Here is a 12,917-nt window from a genome sequence, read left to right on the forward strand (position 1 = left end):
AAAAAAAAAAAAAGACCTTAAGTTTTTCACTATTGGCTTGTATCACCATGTCTGACTTACGTGCAGGTACTCTGGATTGAACCCAAGTTATTCTAACTGTAAAACCTCCAGAAGAGTCCCAAGTCAGCATGGATTCAATATCTGCCTGTTTCAAAGTACTAGTTGAAAGGTTAGATAGGACCATGGGAAAATAATACACAAAGGCTTATGAATCCAGCCATCAATCATAGCACACAGTCATTCTTTTTCTCTACCACGCCCTGTAGCTATACACATAAGCCTCAAACTCTCAAGCATGTTTACACTAAGAGTGGTGTGAGTACCCAACTTGAACACAAATTCTGAAGGAATCTTAATCCCTAGCCTGCCTGTGTTTACACATATGGAAAGAATTCTTAACCCGATGAGTTGACCATTTGCATGCCCTGCTAAGACTGTGTGTCTAGCATGTAAAATTTTTTTTCTTTCTCCACCGTAAGTTCTCAATGTACATGCAACTCATGGACCCAATCTACATCTTTATGTGCAGCCTTCACAGTCAAATACCAGTCACAAATAATCGAGATGTGTTGGATGCTGGGAGAAGGGAAGACAAGCAAATGCTGTCATAGCCATGATGTGAATATACTAAAAGAGCAAAACTGAGAAAATGCTGGAAACTAAAAGGACAAATAAGTAGTAGAGCTAAGTTCTGAATCCAGATCTAACTAAATCTTACTCTTTATACACTCACTACCTTCGTTGGACAGCCATTTGATATTACTAATCACTAGCTGATCAATAATAAACCAAAACCTCTATTATTTTACTGATTCTACCAATGACCATTTCTCTTTCATCATATTTCAATATATATTCATATATTATATATAAATTATATGTTTATATATTTTACATAGTCATATATATTTATTACATAATAAATACATTTATATATTTGTGTATGTATGTGTACATATATATGCAAAATGCCCATTCTACAACATACATAACACATACACACACACACACACACACACACACACACGTGTGCACACATACACACATATGTATCAGATATATATCAGACTAAGGAAAGACTTTGTGTTTAAAGTTTTGGCTAATGTTAATAAATACTGCATTTTACTAGTGATAATACATATATATATATGTGTACACATATAAGAGTGAAGCATATATATATGTATATATATATACATATATGTTCACATATAAACAACCTGTTAAAATGGATTCAGGTTCACAAAACACAGTAGTCATTAACATTGCCCACAAATGTAAACACAGTCTTCAGTCTGGTATTTAAAGCCCTTCACAACAGCCTCAATCTCTACCTCTGCTCTTACCTACCTTCTCTGGGTCCTCAATAGTCTTTGCAGCTCTGTCTTATCCTTTTCTGCATTGAACTTTTGTTTCTGCTACCTTTTACTTTAAGAGTTTTATTTTTTCCACTCACAGAGTTTCCTTCAGTGCTTAAAGGACCAGCTCAGTTTTACAGCTTCTGGGCAGTCCTTCTGAACAGCTAAGTTTATCTTTCTGCGGATTCTCTGAAGTATTTCAACACTTCATTTCTTTAAGAGATGGACAATTAGGCTGGTGGTCTTCCATGACCTGCCATGAACATACAGGATTCAAAGAACCCAACACAGAAGATGAATCTCACTCATTCCTGCTGACATGCATCACTAATAAACATACAGAAATGCCTGCATCCAAGAGGATGCTATTAAATGGGCGTTTGTTTAAGGTTAGTTAGCATTTCACCTAAAAAGAACAGATTTCCTAAACCCCAAAGTGCATTAAAACTTTCAATAAACATTTTTAAATGTTCTTTATTTTTACTTCATATGTTTAAATGTTTTGCCAACATGTTTGTGCTGCATGTTCTTGACTGGTGACCACAGGAGCCCAAAAACAACAGTAGAGTCTCTGAAACTGGAGTTGTAGACGGTTCTAAGCAAACATATGGACACTGGGATATAAACTCGGGGCCTCTGGAAGAACAGCAAGTGCTCTTAACCACAGAGCCATCTCTCCAGCACTAAATAAATGTTTATGATCACTCTCAAACATGAGCATGAAAATGCAACATTAAAACATAGAATTATGGGCTCTTTTTACAATAATATAAGTAGTTTTATGTACTGATTTTATGAGGAAAATTGAGTTCAATTTTGTCATATTAGTATAATTATGTTGAGGAAAAAACTGAAATCTCGAAAAATAGAGTATTTGTCTGTTAGCACATGACTAATTAAAAGTGGAGGTGGCTACATAACAAGCTTTTTAATTTGTAGCTTAATGATTTTTAAGTTATTATCTCTACAATCTTTGTCCATATTTTCTCAAATGTTAGCCACAGATATATACTTATATAAAGAAGAAAGATTTTCTTTTGCACTTATTATTGCTTTTCAAATTATTATTTGGATCCAGGATACATATATATATATATGTATATGTATATATATATATATATACATATACATATATTAAAGCTCATATATATTAAAGCTCATTAATGATAATTAAAGAGGATTATGCAGAACAAGATTTATTTCTACAAAGCTTACTTACTTTTCACCCAAAACTACAAAGAATACAGCAAAACAAGATATTAAAATATATAATAATTATGATATATATGTGATGATGAAAATATAAAATAATAATGATAACAAATGTCACCAACAACCTACATGCTAATAATATTCATGGTTTTTACATATAAAACAGCCTTTGGAACCAGACCCTAGCCTGGTTTCATTACACTTCTGGTTTCATTTTAACCCATCCATCTTCAGAGTGGAAGACACCAGTAAATATTTTCCCTGCACTTCATCTCTGTTAAGGACTCTTCCTTCCCTTTTCATGTTCTGCCAGATTCACTTGTTCCCAAGAATGACACTGAGACCAAGGCCAGATTAATCAAAGTTTCACAAGCCCCTAATCACAGCTGTTTGTTCAGGCTCAGCAAGGCTCACACCTGCCCAGAAAGCTTCTTACATTCCCACCACCCCCTAGCCCCTGCCATAGTCCCACATGGGCTTATGGTATAAACTGATAGAACAAGAGACTTACTAAAACCTGGGTAGAGATACCTTGGTCTCTTTGAATGTATGCTTTAGAAATTAGTTATAGAACTGTTGGCAGCTTTTTTTTTTTTCCTTCAGAGTCAAGCTTGATAATGAAGTGAAATCAGGAGGGAGAAAGAAACTGGTTTCTTTCCAAATAATTTTAGTCCTGCCTCAAGCTGTGACTAAAAGCCAAGTTTCATGAATCTCATAAACACCTCTTGTCCCTTTGTGTTAACTTGACATATATTTTCTATTATGGAAAATTGTAATCATCCTTAAAATATGGTTAATTACTTAAGCATCTCCATTCACAACAGATGGGAAAGGTTAAGAGATGGAACAGAATTGTCCTTTATTTCAGATAAAGTGTTAATGCGCAGCTTTAAAGGGAAAATGAAGACAGGTGGTTGTAAAAAAATAAATTTCTACTTTCAAAAGCAAGAGTTTTTAAATCAAACTAGAGCCCCAAGCATAGACTTATAAAGATGAAACAAGTTCTTCTGAGATTTATTAGAAGTTTAACAATCCCTTAGCTAACATCTACCCTATTTCAAAGACTGCCTGAGATCTACTGTGAGAGGGAACTGTTCCTCACTTCCTCTGAAACCTTTCCCCATTATTCCTAGCGCAAATGAACGAAAGCCAAGGTTCACCCTCAAGCTAGTAACAGCATACCTCATTTCTCTACTGTTGACTCCATGTGGACTCTGAGATGATTGGCCCCCAGCAACGTTGAAGGACTGCAGCCAGGGAAGGCTGCCGTAGATGCCTTGCCACGATGTCTTTTTGTGGCCATGTTTACACCTGGCACTAAGAATGAGAGCTTGGTATGTACCACACCTAGACTTTTAAAACTGTCCAGGGTGACAGATGAGTTATCCTTTTCAATCTGGTCAATTTCCAATGGACCAAGGATTTGGATTTACATACTCATCAAAATAAACTCTGACACTTTCTATTTAATGACTGGATAGAGGGGCTAGGGTATAGTAGAACCAGTTTAAACTTATCCCTGTCTAGTTAATGAATAAATGAGGCTCAGGCTACAGTTACATTATTTTGGTTTGACAATTACTGGGCATAGCCCCTAATCTACTTTTCTAACTGCTACCCCGGCTACTTCCCCAGCGGTGTACCCCAAATACTTGTTATTTCTCCCGGCCATGTGCTCGCGGTCCATCTCCTCTCATGGCCTCACAGCAGCTTCTTCCTCTTTCCCTGGCTCCTCCCCCTCCTCCTCTCTGCAACCTGCAACCAGGTAACTCAAACTCCACCTACTTCAAGTCATTGGCTGGAGTCATTTTGTTGTTGTTGTTGTTTGTTTTTTGTTTGTTTGTTTAACCAATAGTTTTCAGCTAAGGAACTAGGTTCGCACAACAAAAGCTTGTAAATGTGAGAAATCAGTCATAGGCCTAGACTTTTGGGTATAGAATTTAGCATTACGATATTTAGCAACAGTCCAACCCTCAATACTAGGGCGATGCCTCAGTGCATAAAATGCTTGCTGAGCAAGCAAGCACAACGACCCGTGTTTAGATCCCCAGGACTCATGTAAAATCTTGGAGTTATGCTGGTTTGCAACCCCAGCACTAGGCAGCGCAGGGACAGACCTATCCCAGCAGTTTTCTGGCCAGCCAATCTAGCTAAAATGACAATCTCCAAGGACAGCAAGAGAACCTACCTCAAAAGCCAAAGCATAAAACAATAAAGGCAGGCACTGGCATCAATCTCTGTTCTCTACCTGCACATAAATGAGTCAGTGTGCACACACATACACACACACACACACACACCGCATGTGAGCCACATAAAGGACTGAACAAATACTCTTTAATTGTTCATCCAGAAAATGCAGTCATATCACCAGTTCCATAAATTGGAAAATGAAAGAGGCATCATACCTAATCTGAGGCCTGGCAATAAATCACTTCCATTTCCTTAACATGGCCATTTCCATAGAAAATGTATAAGGACTGTTCACCCTTAAACTCCACTACAGGTCAAAGAGCATACAATGTTTGTGATTCCCCTCTTCTGCTCTTAGTTTAACCCCTCTCCTTGGGAAAACAGTCCCATGACTTACCTTTTCAAGACTCACAGCCTCTCCCACCATTGAGTTCTTTAATCATTGAATAAAAAAACCAATTTGTCTCAGGGGCCCAAGACACCAACTTTCTCCACCATCGCCTTCGGATGGGTATTTAATGCTGTGACGTGTCTCCTCACCTCCTCTTTGCTCCACCTCACGATCACAAAGCCTGGCCTTTCATCTTGTCAAATCAAAAGCTCTATTAACCATCCTCCTGCTCTTGCTCTTACAGTCTCCTGCTATTACTCTCACAATGTGATTATATACACATTTGGAAGTTCTGCCTGCATTTGTTGCTATCACGTGTCTCTTTCTAGCTTCTTCCTAGGCTTTCTGGGGCGCTCTCTGTACTCTTCTGCTTCTGCATTCTTACCATAAAGGGGTCCACACCATACTCTTTCCTATATGCCAACACTTGAGCTTCCATAGAGTGGCGTCTTAAATATTGCACCTCTGATTTATCTCTTACACATAAGGTACGGCTTTTCTTTTCATATGTCGTCACATTCCAAGGTTTGAAGAGGACAAAAAAAAAATGGAGGATATATAGTTCAGAATGCCCATCAAGTCCAGTCCCATTCTCTCATTGCTGTGTCCATAAGTTATGCCAGCTTGCAACCTCACACCTGAGACACATTTGGCAGCCTGTCCTTACACAACTCAGCTATCACCAGGCCCAGTCCTTTAAGACTCTAATAATTCTGGGATGAGAATATCAGCCTGCCTCATTTGGATGACTGGATTGATGGTTAGAAATATTTGCTTGCACTGCCCCACCCTCTACCTACTCACCTAAGGACTGTAAGAGCAGGGAATATCTGTAACTTCCTAGAACGTGTGAAAGGCTTAAGTGAGTCCGTCTTTATTGTTTGCCTAACTTTTCACTCCCATGAGCAGTTCTGCTTCTGCCCCTTGGCATGCAGAGTGGTGGCAGATGTCCTTCATCAAGGACAGAGGAACTGGGAGGCAAAGTGGTTTCTGAGGAAGTGCTGCTGTTTGTAACTTCTTCTTTGGGTTTGATAGATGTCTTACAAACCTTCAGAGTGTAACAACCATTCATCATGTCTGTAATAAGGCTGTTTTATGAGATTCGGGAGACCTCTTTGGGAAAGGCAGGCAAAGAGGTCTTATTTCATCATTTTGAGTTTAGTATTACACTTTGCTTCAGCGGTTCCACAATAAAAGTGGTTCTTTTCATTTAAAAAGAAAATAACCGACATAATAAAGTCATATAATTGCTTGAACTATAAGCCATTCCTGTTTACACATGTGTGTGCAGGGAAATAGAGAGAGGCATAGAGATTGAGAGTCAAATGTTTTACTCCTTGAAATATGCAACCTCAGGGCATATAAGTTAATATAGAAATAAGAAATTTTGTGATGGACAGAATACAAGCATGCAGAGGAAGGGCATGGGACTCCTTTTCTGTGGTTTTATTTTTGAGGCTGTCACACTGGGCCACTCTCCTTTTATTTCATTCTCCAAATGAACACTCTGAGTAGCCCATACTGAGCACCCAGCACGATGATGCTTCCTCTTATCAGCCAAAAGATGTTAGGACTTCTAAGGAAGAGGGATGTGTGGAGGGAGGATCCTAGGAGGACTTCCTGCCTGTCTATCTTGTGCTCAAAGGCTTCAGCTGTTGCTCCAACACCTAAGTGTCAACTATGTCCTGACTCCACACTGTCTGAGGCACCTCTGTTCCCATGGCCTTCTTTCCTTCTTGAAAAAATCTTGTTTCTAATTCATCCAGGATTCTCCTTTAAATTGCTGCCTCGCGTTCAGGAACAGACACAAATCTGAATCCACTTCATTATTATCTTAACATCTTAGAAACCTCTTTTCCACCAAAAAAAGGAAACCTAAACAAACACTCAGACTCAGCTCCTGGATGTTGTCATATTGAGACTCTGAGTGACTGAGGGACACAAATCCTCATTTTCCATAAAGTCCACAGTGGGCACCCTACCTAGGCAAATGCACAGAATTGCAAGTTGCCATTGACAGCTAGAAAAAAAAAAATGCTTCTCTCATTTGAGTAAAAAGTAGAAACTCTGTTTCATTTCTCAAAATCAGTTCTACTTTTAGCAAGAAGAAAAATAATACCAGGTATGCACAGGAGTGTGACCTAGAATTTTTCTTGTGAAGTATTATTATCTCACAATAACGCAGAAAAGCTATATACAAAGTATATGATAAGCTGGGCAGTGGTGGCACACGCCTTCAATCCCGGCACTTGGGAGACAGAGGCAGGCAGATTTCTGAGTTCAAGGCCAGCCTGGTCTACAGAGTGAGTTCCAGGACAATGGAACTACACAGAGAAACCCTGTCTGGGACAGAGAGCAAATCAGGAGAGAGAGGAAGCAAGATGGAGACAGCTGGACAGGAAGATTCAGATTCCTCGTGGCATTAAATAGCCACAGGTCGATATGATAACATAAAGGATAGAATAATTGGGATAACTTGTCTAATCTAGGTGGGCAGCTTTTATCATTACCAACTGGCTCTGAAGTTATTGTGTGGGCATCTTAGGAATTCAGAATTTATTGATACATAAATCTGACTGGTTAATTATAAGCTTCAAGAGTTTTGTTTACCTGGGATACTGAATGTGTGACTGCTGGCCACAGGGGTTTATGGCTGAGAAGTTACGGGCAGCTATGAGACAAGCGAACCGGAGCTGGGTAGACCATGATAGGTCGCTGCTGAGGCTAGTCTAGAGGCAGAGGCAGCGGGACCACCCCAGGGCTGAGAGTTGCCGACAGTAGCGAGGGAAGCCTGACAGTCATTTTTAAATATTTCCCACAACAGATTTAGAAAAGCGTGGACCAATAGTTAAGGTCCTAAAAGGAAGACTTCCGTCTTGGATTTATTCCTAATATGTGATTTTGGTAGATGTAATTACTGAATCCAGGGGCCTTAGATTTTCTCACCCGCATTGAGAGGATTCGGTAGTATCCACACTTTGACTAAGGAGGCCTCTTTTATTTTAGACTGAATCAATTGTTTTGACATTCAGAAAAGAATCTTTTTTTTTTTTTAACTTAGCCAAAACTTTTGCCGTAAAGGAATGGAACATGACTAAATTCACTGTCAAGCCACACAAAAATGTGTGAAAAATGTTGTAACAGTTTTTCAGAGTAGTTTGCTGGACTTGAGCTTTAACTTTGAGAGAAACTTTCCTCTGTGTATCTCTATCATCTCTCTGTCTCTCTATCTACCTATCATCTATCTATCTATCTATATCTATCTATCTATCTATCTATCTATCTATCTGTCTATCTATCTATCTATATCTATCTATCTATCTATCTATCTATCTATCTATCTATCTATCTATCTATCTATCTCATTCACACGTACACACACACACTTAGTCCTCTAGAACTTTCTACATCTTTACATATAAAACTGATTCTGTTATGGTCTTTTAAAGGGAGACATAATTTTCATATACAATCAAGAGCTATCATGGTTTAATGTCTACAAAAAAAATTGATATATGAGCTCTCAAAGACACGTGAATATCCTTAACTTTGGGGTTCACATTAACACATATTGACAACAATACAGAGTGAGGAAGAAGGCTTGGTGAGTAAAAGCATTTGTCACCAAGTCTGAAGATGGGAGTTTGGTCCTTGGACCCAAATGGTAGAAGAAATGTACTTACAACCCCAAGCCCCCAAGGATGTTCTCTCCCCTTCATATGCATGCCATGGCACACTTGGACACACACACCACATACTATATATGTAAATATGCTACATATATATGTGTATATGTATATATGCATGCAGCTACTATAAATAGGGCCAAGAATCTGAAACTGAGTAAGTCTTAGGTCCTAGAAAAGAACCTCCTATTACTCTGCTGAAAAGGCATAGTATTAAACCAACACCTAAAAGCTATACCCATAGATCCTTCAACCTCCATCAGAGAAGCTTCTTTTTGCAGATTAACCCCCACCCAAGTCATCCCCAGGCAAAGGATAAGACTATGAGCTCATAGCACTTAATGGGACATATGTATCACACCCTCTCCTCTCAAGACACGGAGATAATCAAATCACTAAGAGGATTGGAAAGACTGTAAGAGGTCGAGGCACTGATGACTTTATTGAAGCAGTATTTTCTGGATAAAACAGGAGAGTTGCGTATAAACTCACAGTGGCTGGGACTGTACGCACAAGATCTTTACAAGATCGAACCTGACGAAACCCCAGCACATGGGATGGACTCATGACGTTTTCCTCCCAGCTGTGCTGCTATTAGCAACTGATGACAGGAGAGGGGGAGTCCATTTTCTTAAGATGCAGGAGCTCTGAAGGCTACCCATGCTCCAGTACATGGTCTCATAGCTATGCGCATGCAGGCAGAACTAAGTCCACTCAGTGGATTTGAAAAAAAAAAAAAGACAATGCTTGAAATTTGAAGCTAATAGCGGGCAGAAGGGAAGAAATTGGAGGTGGTATAACAAGGAGCTGGACTCAATCAAGCCACAATATACGCATAGGCAGGCGGATTTCTGAGTTCGAGGCCAGCCTGGTCTACAGAGTGAGTTCCAGGACAGCCAGAGTTATACAGAGAAACCCTGTCTCGAACAAACAAACAAACAAACAAACAAAAAATCTCAAATAATATACAGCCATATAATTCAAAATAGAGTCCAAACGCACATCAACTGAAAAAAATGGACAGAATATTGTATATCAACACAAAGAGAAATGATTCAGCAGTTAAAAATGAACAAAATACAGATGCACACTATAATACAGATGTACCACAAAAGCATGCTGTCAACTTATCCAGAAACCAAATAATGTAGAGTATACTATTTGTCCGCAATTTAGAAAAAGTAAGCCTATAGGAACTGAAAAGCAGATACACAGTTTCCTGGAGTTCGGATGGAACTGGAAAGCTACAAATAGTCATGCTGGGTCTTATCAATTGCAAAAGATTAAAGAATTATTACACGCCCTGATGAAAGTCCTAAAAAAAATCATTGATAGGAGGTGGCTTTCTGAAGATCATCTGCCTTTGAAGAGGGTGGATTTTATGATGTATAAATTTATAATCTACATCTCAACAAGTTTATTTTTAAATCTGTAATGCAATCCGGATGGGAATTTAAATAATTGTAAGACTATTAGAAAATAAACTGATCCATCACTAACTTAAATATACACTTAAGCTGACCAAAGAGCAGGGAAAAATTCTTTAACAAGAGGGGAATTTGGCACTTCTTAAAATATTCTAGATTGAGTAATCTCCTGCCTGTAATATTTTGCTTAAGAAAGTCATAGACACAATATTAGTAGATTACTAAAACTGTTCTCTGGGCCTTTTCTTTCTTCCCTCCTTTCTTCCTTTCTTTCTTTTTTATTTAGATTTTTAAAACTGAATCAGTTGAACTTTCCAAACACTTCTTTATTTTTCTTTTTAGAACATAAGCTCCCTGGAGACTGTGTCAGTTGACTGGCTGTGACTAGCGTCTGGGAGTCACAGGATACAGCGTTTCGGAGGTGCAGTCTTTGGCATTAGAGAGTTGTGGTCACCACATTTTAATTTTCATTTTAATAAGCCAAACTCTGGGTCTCTGAATATTAAATTCAAGGAAATTATTTTAACATGTCAATAACGGGGGGAAAAAAGACATCCTATGAAGTAGATAGATGGATGTTTAAAGGTTACTGTATACAAAGAGAAAAGCAACCCGTAAGAGTAAGACTAACCATTACTTTTTCCGGTATTCAGTCACAGGTAAGAAGAGTACCTCATTCTGGTTCGTCTTTCTTAGCTGAACGTGCCTCTAAGCCATTGTCCAGTATCCACCTACTGGTCCGGTAGAGTCCAGCTGCTAACCCCATTGTTTGCTTTAATGGCTTCCCTTGGGCTCAGCACCTGCTCTCCTGGGAGCTTTCCTGAATGCATTCTGATACCATCTTTGAGAAGACGGAATGCCACATCATCTCAGTTTGACTAAAGAAGGGAATTGAGTTGTGGGGTCTGAGAGGTCCATGAGACCGGGTCACCCTTTACAGAAAGCCCCAAACCGTCAGGAACCCACAAAAGGCTGCAGTAACCAGCCAAGACCAACCCGGACTCGGTGCCTTCTGCCTCTCAGTCTGGGACCACCTGCCTCTTAAGTCCCTCTTTCTTTATCAGCAGGGGTCCTAGCAGCTAGCCGAGTCTGATATAGCTGCGGGCTATCCCTGAGGTCACAGGTTTCCTAGCAGGCGTACTTTCTCAAGGAATGGGAGAAAACCGGTAAGGTGAGGTCTCTTGGCTAACACCACAGTTCTGGACGCTTGAAGCGGGTTGGAACTCAGACCTCTACTGATAGGAAAACGAGGCCGAAGGGAAACGATGTGTCGTTGATGGCGCGAGCAGAGAAAGGCTCAGCAACTTATAACCAGAGGTCCTCTGAGTCCACTCTCAGTGGCCAGCGAGCTTAAGCCAATGAGCAGACCTCCCACAGGAGCACCTGCTTTCACTCCGACAGTCCCCCAGCTCCGGGTGGAAGGATGGGATCTGCTCTGAATTCCCCCGGGGCGTGTGCAGACCAGGCACAAAATAGCAAAGTTGAGCTTACATTTTTTTCCCCTCGCGCGGTCTCCCAACTCCCCGAGTCCTTTCCCTCCGTCCCCTCTCTAGTGACACCTGCTCGCAGTCCGCCCGGTACTTACCAGCTGCGCGCAAGAGATGCGGGCGGCGCCGGGCCAGGTCCCTCGCCGTGGCGCCTGCCGCCGGCCTCTCTGCGGCACGGCTCGGAGCTGCGACGGGGCTGGAGCTTCCTGCCGCCTCTGCTCTGGGATGCGGCTGGGCTGAGCCGGTGGCAGCAATGTGTGGGGCGGAGGGAGCCGCTCGGTCCCGCCCCCGCGAGCTGAGCTAGGCTCCGCAGGACCTGCCCAGTTAGCAGAACCCGCCACCACCGAGCCCCAGGGGACAAATGCAACAGTAGTTCCTGCTCCAGGTGTCCTAAGGAGAAAGCCTCTGTTCTCGGAAGACCGACTCAGTTCCCGGAGAGAACGCCCCTCGGCTGTTGTCCGTCTGTCTGGATGCTGTTATCCTTCTCTGCTGTAGGAATACGTTTATAGGACTTAGGCTCCTGCTATCAGGAGGTTGCACTTTATCTAACAAGGGATGTTTAGAGAAACTAGCTCTGTTGCACCCTGGAATCTGGGTGTTCTCGTTTATTCACGGATTCTTTTTAGCAGGTTGGAGTCTCACGCTGTGAAAAACACGGTGTGTGTGTGTGTGTGTGTGTGTGTGTGTGTGTGTGTGTGTGCGTGCGTGCAATGAAAAGCAGACATCAGTGTATATGAGGATTCGCTTTTAGACTCTCACTAAGGAAAACAAAGTTCTTACTATTAAACTGTCCCTATGTCCTTTAAAGGATGTAGGAAATGGAAGATTTTGCTGCTAACAAAACTGAAAAGACTCTCTCTGATTCTGGAGGAGCTGACTTCTGCCGGAAGTTCCAATGGCCTCTGATGCCTTAACAGTCACCAGAATTCTAAGTCTTCTCACTATGGCTACTTAATTACCCTGCATCCTGCTTCCAGGAATTCCAGGTCTCAGATACGCCTTCCCCATTGACTACCCCCAATTGTCCTGTTTATAGAAAGACTGGCCTATTAAAATATAATCATGTAAAAATCCTCATTTGAGACTGAATGCTTTGCTTGACATTTGTAACTCTTGTATCAAGTTTGAAGAAGAGGACTTTATAAGTTATTCTTTCTCTGAGA

The 12,917-nt window shown here is 40.7% G+C and overlaps 1 protein-coding gene across 1 annotated transcript in view; it reads right to left on the minus strand.

Moving 5' to 3' along the window:
• Positions 1-12,028, minus strand: part of Pkib (cAMP-dependent protein kinase inhibitor beta) — a 99,881-nt gene extending 87,853 nt beyond the window's left edge. The window contains exon 1 of the mRNA XM_031346586.1: positions 11,853-12,028. The gene's annotated coding sequence lies outside the window, so the exon portion shown is untranslated. The remainder of the gene's footprint in view (positions 1-11,852) is intronic.
• Between the last annotated feature and the right edge of the window lie 889 nt (positions 12,029-12,917).

This window comes from Mastomys coucha, unplaced genomic scaffold (genome assembly GCF_008632895.1).
Source record: "Mastomys coucha isolate ucsf_1 unplaced genomic scaffold, UCSF_Mcou_1 pScaffold3, whole genome shotgun sequence".
NCBI lineage: Eukaryota > Metazoa > Chordata > Mammalia > Rodentia > Muridae > Mastomys > Mastomys coucha.